Here is an 8,734-nt window from a genome sequence, read left to right on the forward strand (position 1 = left end):
TTTTTTTTTTTGTATTTCAAACGACCGTCTCCCTTTCCCCTCCCGGTTCATCTTTTAAAAATGTAGGATCTGGACCAAACAGATTTTAATATTTTCATTATATGGTGACAACATTATATAAACTATATTCTTGTTGTATATTTGTCTTATATAATGATAAAGTTGGTTGTAAGCTTGTAAGAGTTGTAGATGCATTTAGTTAAATTAGGTGTTTCAAAATAAAATTTTGATATTTTTGAACTCGTTAATATAAAATAAACTACTTTAAACCAAAAAAAGAAAAGAAAAAAAATATAGTCAAATATTTATGAAAGTAATTTATATATAATTTTTTTATTTGTGTACAACATTTTATGCATATTGTATAACTTCTCTAAAAACATACAGATTTTAAATTGTATTGAGTTATTGACTATCTCTTATTGTATTACTATATTTGAAGTAAATTGGGGCATTTGGGATTTTGTACTATTAAAATATAAAACGTGGGCTTTAGAAATATTGAGATATATATATATATATATATATATATATATATATATATATATATATATATATATATATATATATATATATATATATATATATATATATATATATATATCCTTATTCTAATAAAAGAATAGTTTTAATATCTTTTTGATATGTGTTATCATATTAGGTCTCCTAATTAATACACATTTTTTTTTGCCATGTGTTACCCTATTAAACATCTTAATTAATGCATTCCACTTGTCAACCTATTAATTCTCTATTTTAAATTTTAAAATTTTCACTTTAATTACAATAAACTATTTGTGAGACCCGTATATTATACGGGTTGATTAAAACAAAATGTTAAATAGAAACGATTAAATAAGAAGTTTATTTGAATTTGAAATTTGAACTAAATAAAAATTATGAGAAAAAAACATGCAAAAATTAAATAAATTAAAATTATTGTTTAGTTATCAGATCCGTATACTAAACAGGTTAATTATAACAAAATGTTAAACACAAATGTTTAAACTGTATATTTATTTGAAATTGAAATTGAAATTTAAAATTAAAAATTTGAAATTAATATCATTATGGTAGGTTTAATTTATGGAAACTAATTAATAATATATTAGAAATGGAAAATGAAATAAATGACAAGTGGAAAATAAATATATCTCTAAATTATGACAAAATGACATGTGGCAAATTGAATGAGAGAATGACATGTGGCAAAATTATTCTTATTTATTATGGTAGATTAATAACAATGCATTAAAAATTAAAATAAAATTAATACAAATTATAAGGTGATATAATTTCACATATTTATTTAAATTAACGATTATAATTGATTAATAATTTTGAGTTATAACTATTAAAGTTTAATTAATTTTGTAGCCGTGGTTTCACGGGTTATAATGAAATGGTGGTGGAAATTGAGAACTGAACCACATCATCTTTGGGCACAAGTAATATCAAGCCTGCATAATCTTAAAGAGAAACCTGATGGTATTTACTCGAAGAAATCATTAACTGGAGTTTGGAATAACATCGCTAGTATAAAGAAGGCCCTTGGTAAAATAGAAATCCCGATTGAATCCGTGTTATCCAAACAACACACAACTAATGGGGAAACTTGGAGATGTTGTCTGTCTTCGACGGGAACGTATGAGGTTCGTGACCTTGGACATAGATGGGATTACACGACATCTGTCATGGATGGTCAAATCAGTTGGCTTAAGGAAGTCCCTTTAAAAGTCAATTGCTTTATCTGGAGGGCGAAAATGGGAAGGATACCTGTTGCTGTGGAGTTAGCAAGGAGAGGGGTCGTTCTGGAAAATTTGACTTGCCCCATGTGTAATGAATACGAAGAAGACTCTAATCATGTCCTGGTGGAATACAGATATGCTAGGAGTGTATGTAAAGGGGTATCAAGATGGTGTAATGTTCAATTGGGACCTCTCCACACAGTCAAGGATGTATTGGGTTCCATTTCTCAATGGGGGGGGGGGGGGTATGCAAAAAAAGGAGAAGGATAATCTTAGCAATCTATTATGGAACTTTATGGAGTCTTTGGAAGGCAAGGAATGAAATGGTCTTCAAGAAAAACCGGCTGTCACCAGATAAAGTTACTGATATCATCAAATCAGTGGTTTACCTGTGGGTGAAGAATAGGGGGAACAACGACAAGATAAATTGGGCATCATGGTCTCATTGCCCTTTGCTTTTCTGAATTTTTCTTTGTTTTGTTTTACAATTCATGTTTCTTTTCATTTCATTGTATTTTGAACTCTTGTTTGCCACTAGCTGTGGCTTTCTTTTTTCCTCTATATAAATCATTGGCCGGTTCCAAAAAAAAAAAAAAATATAAACTAATATATATATATATATATATAAATGACATGTATTTTTATATTTTAATACACATGTATAACGTCCCAAATCTAAAACCAAATTTTCATTTTCAAAATAAAGTATAATATTAAACTTCGTTTCCAAAAGTAATATAAAACTCACTTGTTCAACATTGTAAAAACATGGTTTCCAAAACATGCTAATAACATAAAATCAACGGAAGTCTAGGTCATGAAAATCTATCGATGCGAATGTACATTCATGTCGCATTGTTCCCTTTTGTACATGAACAATATGAAAAGCATACAACTTAACAACGCAAGCACACAACTTAATAAAATTTCTAATATACCACATATCACATCACATATACCATACATATAAAAACAAGGCTCTCAGCTCTAGTGTTGATCCACCTGATCAAGGAAGACTAATGACACTAGTGTCGTCTAATCATCAACGACGACTAATAGCTTCGGTGCATGTTTAGTCATCAACAACGACTAATAGCTCTTGTACGTGTCTAGTCATCAACAACGACTAACAACGTTAGTGCTTGTCTAGTCATCAATGACGACTAACAACTCTGGTGCTCGTATAGTCATCAACAATAAGTATTCTAGGCTCACAACTCTAGTATTGTTCCACCATCAACCCTCAACATAGCATATCAACATATCATACAATTAAGTAATCATCATGCAAAAGACTATACCAGCCTACTTGCATACTATTCAATTCTTCTCGCCTTTATCAGGTTAGCATCAACCAATAACACAAAAATAAAAAAGAAAACTAAAATTTCACCATCAAAATCCATATGTGACTTGTTAAATATAGCATGGAAATTGTTAACATATACTGCATACCACTTAACATGTCAATTGCATACCACATAAACATGTATGTTGCATAACATATAAATTCATAATATAACATCCAAAATTCATCTAAAAAACGTCCATAAGTCATCCCCTTAGACTTTAAGGATATTGTGTTATTATCATATATTATTTAATTAATTATATTACAAAAATAATTAAATATTAAATTCATGTTTAACCGTTGATTGTTGATAGTTGCAAATTTTTGGTTTTAGCAAGTTTTAACTATTATAAATACCAAATCAATTGTAGAATTATGTTCGGCTCTTTTTCACCCAAAATTGGGTTTCCCTCTTATGTTTTCTTTACACTTCATAATAGAAATGCATTTGATTTTACACATTCAAGTTAGATTGATAGTTATATTATCTATTAGGCATGGAAATTGCATTCGATTCGGTGGGGAATCCGGTTGACCCATCCCAATTGGGGACAAATATTCCCTGCAAAAACGAGTACCAGGTATGGAGCTGAGGATCCCCGTTATGTTAAAACTGGGGATGGGATCGGTATATATATACATATATATATATATATATATATATATATATACATATATATATATATACATATATATATATATATATATATATATATATATATATATATATATTACTATATTGATAGTTTATTGATTATGAAATAAGTCCACTGATAATGAATTGATTTGTATTGGACTGAGAGTCCGTATACCAAATTATGTTCCTAGTTCCAAGAGTTCTTAAATCCTTATTTTGTTCGAGGGTCCATATACCAAATCACTACTTCTTGTTTTGATGCTTGTTAGACTTTATGATTGATGTAAACATAATCTGATTATGGCCTCTATTTTGTATCACTTTAATAAACTTGAATTTTTTGTGTAATTTTTTGATAGGTCGGGGATGGGTCGGGGAAAACCCATTTTAAAGGGGATGGGATTCGATTCCCCGCATCTGTCGGGATGAGGACAATGTTAGACACTCGGGGATGGGGACAATGATGATCAACCCCGCCCAATACCAACCTATTTCCATCCCTATTATCTATACAAACATTATATTTTATTTCTCATTCTTAAGCCACTACGTATTACATATCGTTGTCGGCCTCAATACTAAACAATTTTGTTATTTGAAATTGTTGTCAAGCACATAAGTGATTTTTATATATTATATATCTATGTAATATCACAATTGAAAGTAAAGAATATATATATATATATATATATATATATATATATATATATATATATATATATATATATATATATATAGAGAGAGAGAGAGAGAGCGAGTAAGAGGTTCAAGTATTCTAACTAATTATTGTGTGGATGTAGGAATTAATGTGGACCAATTGTAACGCTCGTGTTTCTAGGCTACCCATTAGTATGATGATGTAATAGTCAATGTCAACCATTGTAACTCATTGTGAAGTAATAAAGATGAATAACTTGAATATTATGTGATTTTATGTACTTATATACTTGTCTATAAATATATAATAAATCAAGAATGAGAATAAGCGTCAAAAATAAAATGTTAGATAAACCCGATATCTATGAAGAAAGTTGTAGTGGTCGTGACAAGGATTCCGGACATATAAAGAACGCCGAAATCCGAGTTATAACGAAGAATTTATGACTTGTCGAAGTTTTACGGCTAAACCGGCATGACACCGCGTAATGTAAAAAGTGAATTTTGACAAAAATACTTTTTAGCCTTATAGATCTAAATGAAATTTGTAGTATACGTTAAACCGAGAGTGTGCACAAAAAGAACGCCCAAATCCGACTTCGTACGAGGAAGTTATGATTTTTCTAAACTTTGGCATAACAGTACACAACCTAAAATTCAAATTTTAGATAGATCAATTTTTAGCCGACACAACCTAAATGAGAATTGAATATCTCATTAATAAGAGTTCAACGATAAAAAGACAGACGAAAACGAAGTCTGTAGTATGTAGAAGTTATGAATTTTACATGGTCGTTAAACAGTGTAACATTCTCATACTGTTAAATTTAAAATTGGTCGAGAATTAGTCATTGGAGTCAAAAGGAGAGTTGTAGATCTTGTCAATACCTACGCGTGGATATAAAGAACGTCAAAAACGGAGCTCATATGAAGTTACGAGGTTTAGAAGTCGGCAGGGTGGTGCTACGAAGGGGGTGACGTAACTGAATCTGGGCCATTGCTTTCTTCCCAAGCCTTGACACCTGATGGTGACATGTGGCACAAACTCGACGAGTTTGAGGCCAAAAATCGACGAGTTGAGCTGTGTTTCAGCCTATAAATACCTTGCGAGACTACCTTCATTTCTCACACTAAAACCTACTTCCCTCTCACTCTAACTTCTCTCTAAACCTCCCAAAACCCCTCTAAAGCCCTAGTAACCTCAAGGTGCTAGAGGAAAGCCTCAGAGCACCCGAAGGCTCCAAGAAAAAAGTTTTTTGGCTCAGAAGCTCTGCTCCAGCGGATCCCAGTTTTTTAGCAAAACTCATTGTAAGTGAGATACGCCTACCCTACTTTAAATATAGCTTATATTTACATATAATATTGTTATTGTGAACCTATAAGCACTACAAGAAAATGACCCTTTTACGATGTGCAAACCACGACACTCATTAATTTATGTTACGCAAAAGAGAGTGACATTAAAAAAGTGTTGTCTCTTCAAAAAATTTAAAGACTTAGGTCACGCATTATTGTGTGCCCTTAAATTAGTGTCTAAAAAAACACGGAGGACACCTATAATAAAATGTGTGTCATCTAAGGCTGACGCTTTATAAATTTTAATGGAACGCGCGCTCCATCCTTTAATAGCAGGGGGGAAATGAGATCCTAAAAAATTAAAAACCCCGCGTTTCATCCGTCTTTTAGGGTTTCCATGTAAACCTTAGACCTCATTTACAGGTTTCGTTCGTTCTCTGATCAAGTTGTTGCTGTTCGGGAAGAAATAACAAATTTATCCTCTTCACCAACCAACAACCTTCACTATCTCCTTTTCCTTTTCTCTGTAAACCCTAATCCGCCTCCACCACTACCGAATACCTTTTTTTTATCCTAAATAAATAACACAAACAAGCTCGTATCTCATATCAATTACTCTGGCGTGGAGTTAACCTGCTTCAGGCTCACATCCTCGCTGACGTGCATCACGTGATATTCCAGACCACCGCGGTTTGATCGACTTGACGGCTCCACTCGGAGGCTGGAGCAGCGGCTCGTGTCCATGAAAATCGGAGGAGGTGGTGAAGGATGGTGGTTGGAGGAGGCGATGAATAACATGACCGAGGAGATCTATGGTCGCTTCCACATCTCACAAGCTTCCTGATCCTCTCCTCTACTTCGATCTTATTTCCAATCTTATTTCCTCCATTCACAACGAGCCCAAGGTCTGCGATTGTCTACATTTCTTTATGATACGTATGATTTGTTTTAGTTAACTTTTAATATGATTATTTTGTTCGGTTTACATCACTAAAACATATTGATTGTGAAATTGATGACAAACTACACCCAGTTATTTGAATTCCTTTGGACTAATTCTTAAAACCAAAACTTTATGCTATCTAAAGCTTGAATCTGGGAAGTAGGGTTTGAATCTCATAAGTTAATTGTGGAATCCTTAATTAAGAATTAAGGGATTAGGAGTTTATGATGGAAGTTTCCACATCTGAATAATTAATTTGAAATTATCAGGAGTCTGTACTTCTATGGCAAAGGAAATGTGAGGATGCACTCTTTTCTCTGCAAGTTCTTGGTGCAAGGCGCCCTGTGCGTCATCTGGAGTTGGAGAGCTTGATGATTCCCAGGCCTCTTACTGTGTCAAGGTACCACTTTCTTAGTTACTCTGTGTATCTTGTTGCATGAGGTTAGACTTGAAGAAGTTGACCTCTACGAAGGAGATGACTCTAGATAGGACGGTGTGGAGGCTTAAAATCAGGGTAGTTAGTAGTGGATGTAATGCCCGTAGATCAGGGCTAGTCAATTTAGAGACGATAAGCGTCAAAAATGACTTTTTGATAGAATATTATTTAGAATGAATAATCTTAAATAAGTTGTAGTATATGTTACAAGGATTCCGTACATATAAAGAACGCCAAAATCCGAGTTATAACGAATAAGTGATGACCTGTCGAAGTTTCGCGACAGAACCGGCACGACACAGCGCGACGTAAAAAGTGAATTTACGTTAGAGCGGTATTTAGCCTTATCAATCTAAATTAAAGTCGTAGAATACGTTAAACCATGAGCGTGCATAAAAAGAACGTCCAAATCTGACTTCGTATGAGGAAGTTATGATTTTTCTAAGTTTCGACTTAGCAGTATGCAGCCCGAATACTCGATTTGAGACCGAACGGTTTTTAGCCGAAACAATCTAAACGAGAATCGAAGATCTCGTTAATTGTAGTGAAACGATAAAAAGATAGGCGAAAACGGACGTCGGATGAAGAAGTTATGAATTTATAACAGAGTTTTCCTGTCCCTGCTACTAAAAATAAATAATAAAAATAAATTCAAAATTAGCCGACAGAGTCTAAACGAAAGTTGTAGAGCGTAGTCTCACCTACGCGGGGATATAAAGAACGTCGAAAACGGAGTTCGTATGAGGAAGATATAAATTTTTGAAGTTTATTAAATATTTTCGATATTAAATTTAAATATAAATTTTCGATATTATCCAAGGGGACCGGGCTTATCCAGGTTACGCCCAGCGTAACCTAAGATTACGCCCAACGTAAATCGTGAATCCATACCCTATAAAAGGAGTCGAGTGCAGCCGATTCATTTGCTCATTTCTCTTCTTTCTCTCGCGTTTTTGCATCGTTTTTCGTGCAAGAATTATCCCGAAGCCCCGATATCATCCCGAGCCCCGAAGCAAGTCCCAAGGCCCCGAAGATCCCGAGAAGTGAAATTCCCGAGCCGAAGCTCTGCCCACGAGGAGCCCGGTTTTTGTGAAGATCTTCCAGATCTACCGAAGAATACTACTTTTACAAGCCGTAGTGTTGTCCGATCATCTTCTGATCAAGTGAGTGTATAGTTACTTTCTTCTAACACATAAATATAAAGTATTAGCTATGAAATACGTGCTATGTGTTATATATTATTTTTCTATTTGAGATGGGCTTAGAATTGATGTTTTTATACGGGTGTTAAATGATTTAAATTGTGCTTGTATTTATATCTACAAAAATGTTGGGTAGAACATGGGTAGATGGAATAGTTGGTGACGATGCGACTTTGTGCCTATTAAGTAAAGCTTTGGTGACGATGCGACTTCGTGCCTATTGAGTAAGCTTTGGTGACGACGCGACTTCGTTCCTGTTTGATAAACCTTGGTGACGATGTGACTTCGTGTTTGTTGTGTAAACCTTGGTGACTATGAGACGTAGTGCCTATTGTATGAACCCTGGTGACTATGTGACGTAGTGCCTGTTGTATAAACCGTGTTAGCAAATGGACCTTGTGCCAATTCCTTAGGTAAATCCTTAGGAATGAATGAATGAAGGATATTGGATTCTTAGGGTAAAC

Source organism: Lactuca sativa, chromosome 3 (assembly GCF_002870075.4).
Source record: "Lactuca sativa cultivar Salinas chromosome 3, Lsat_Salinas_v11, whole genome shotgun sequence".
In the NCBI taxonomy this organism is placed as follows: Eukaryota; Viridiplantae; Streptophyta; class Magnoliopsida; order Asterales; family Asteraceae; genus Lactuca; species Lactuca sativa.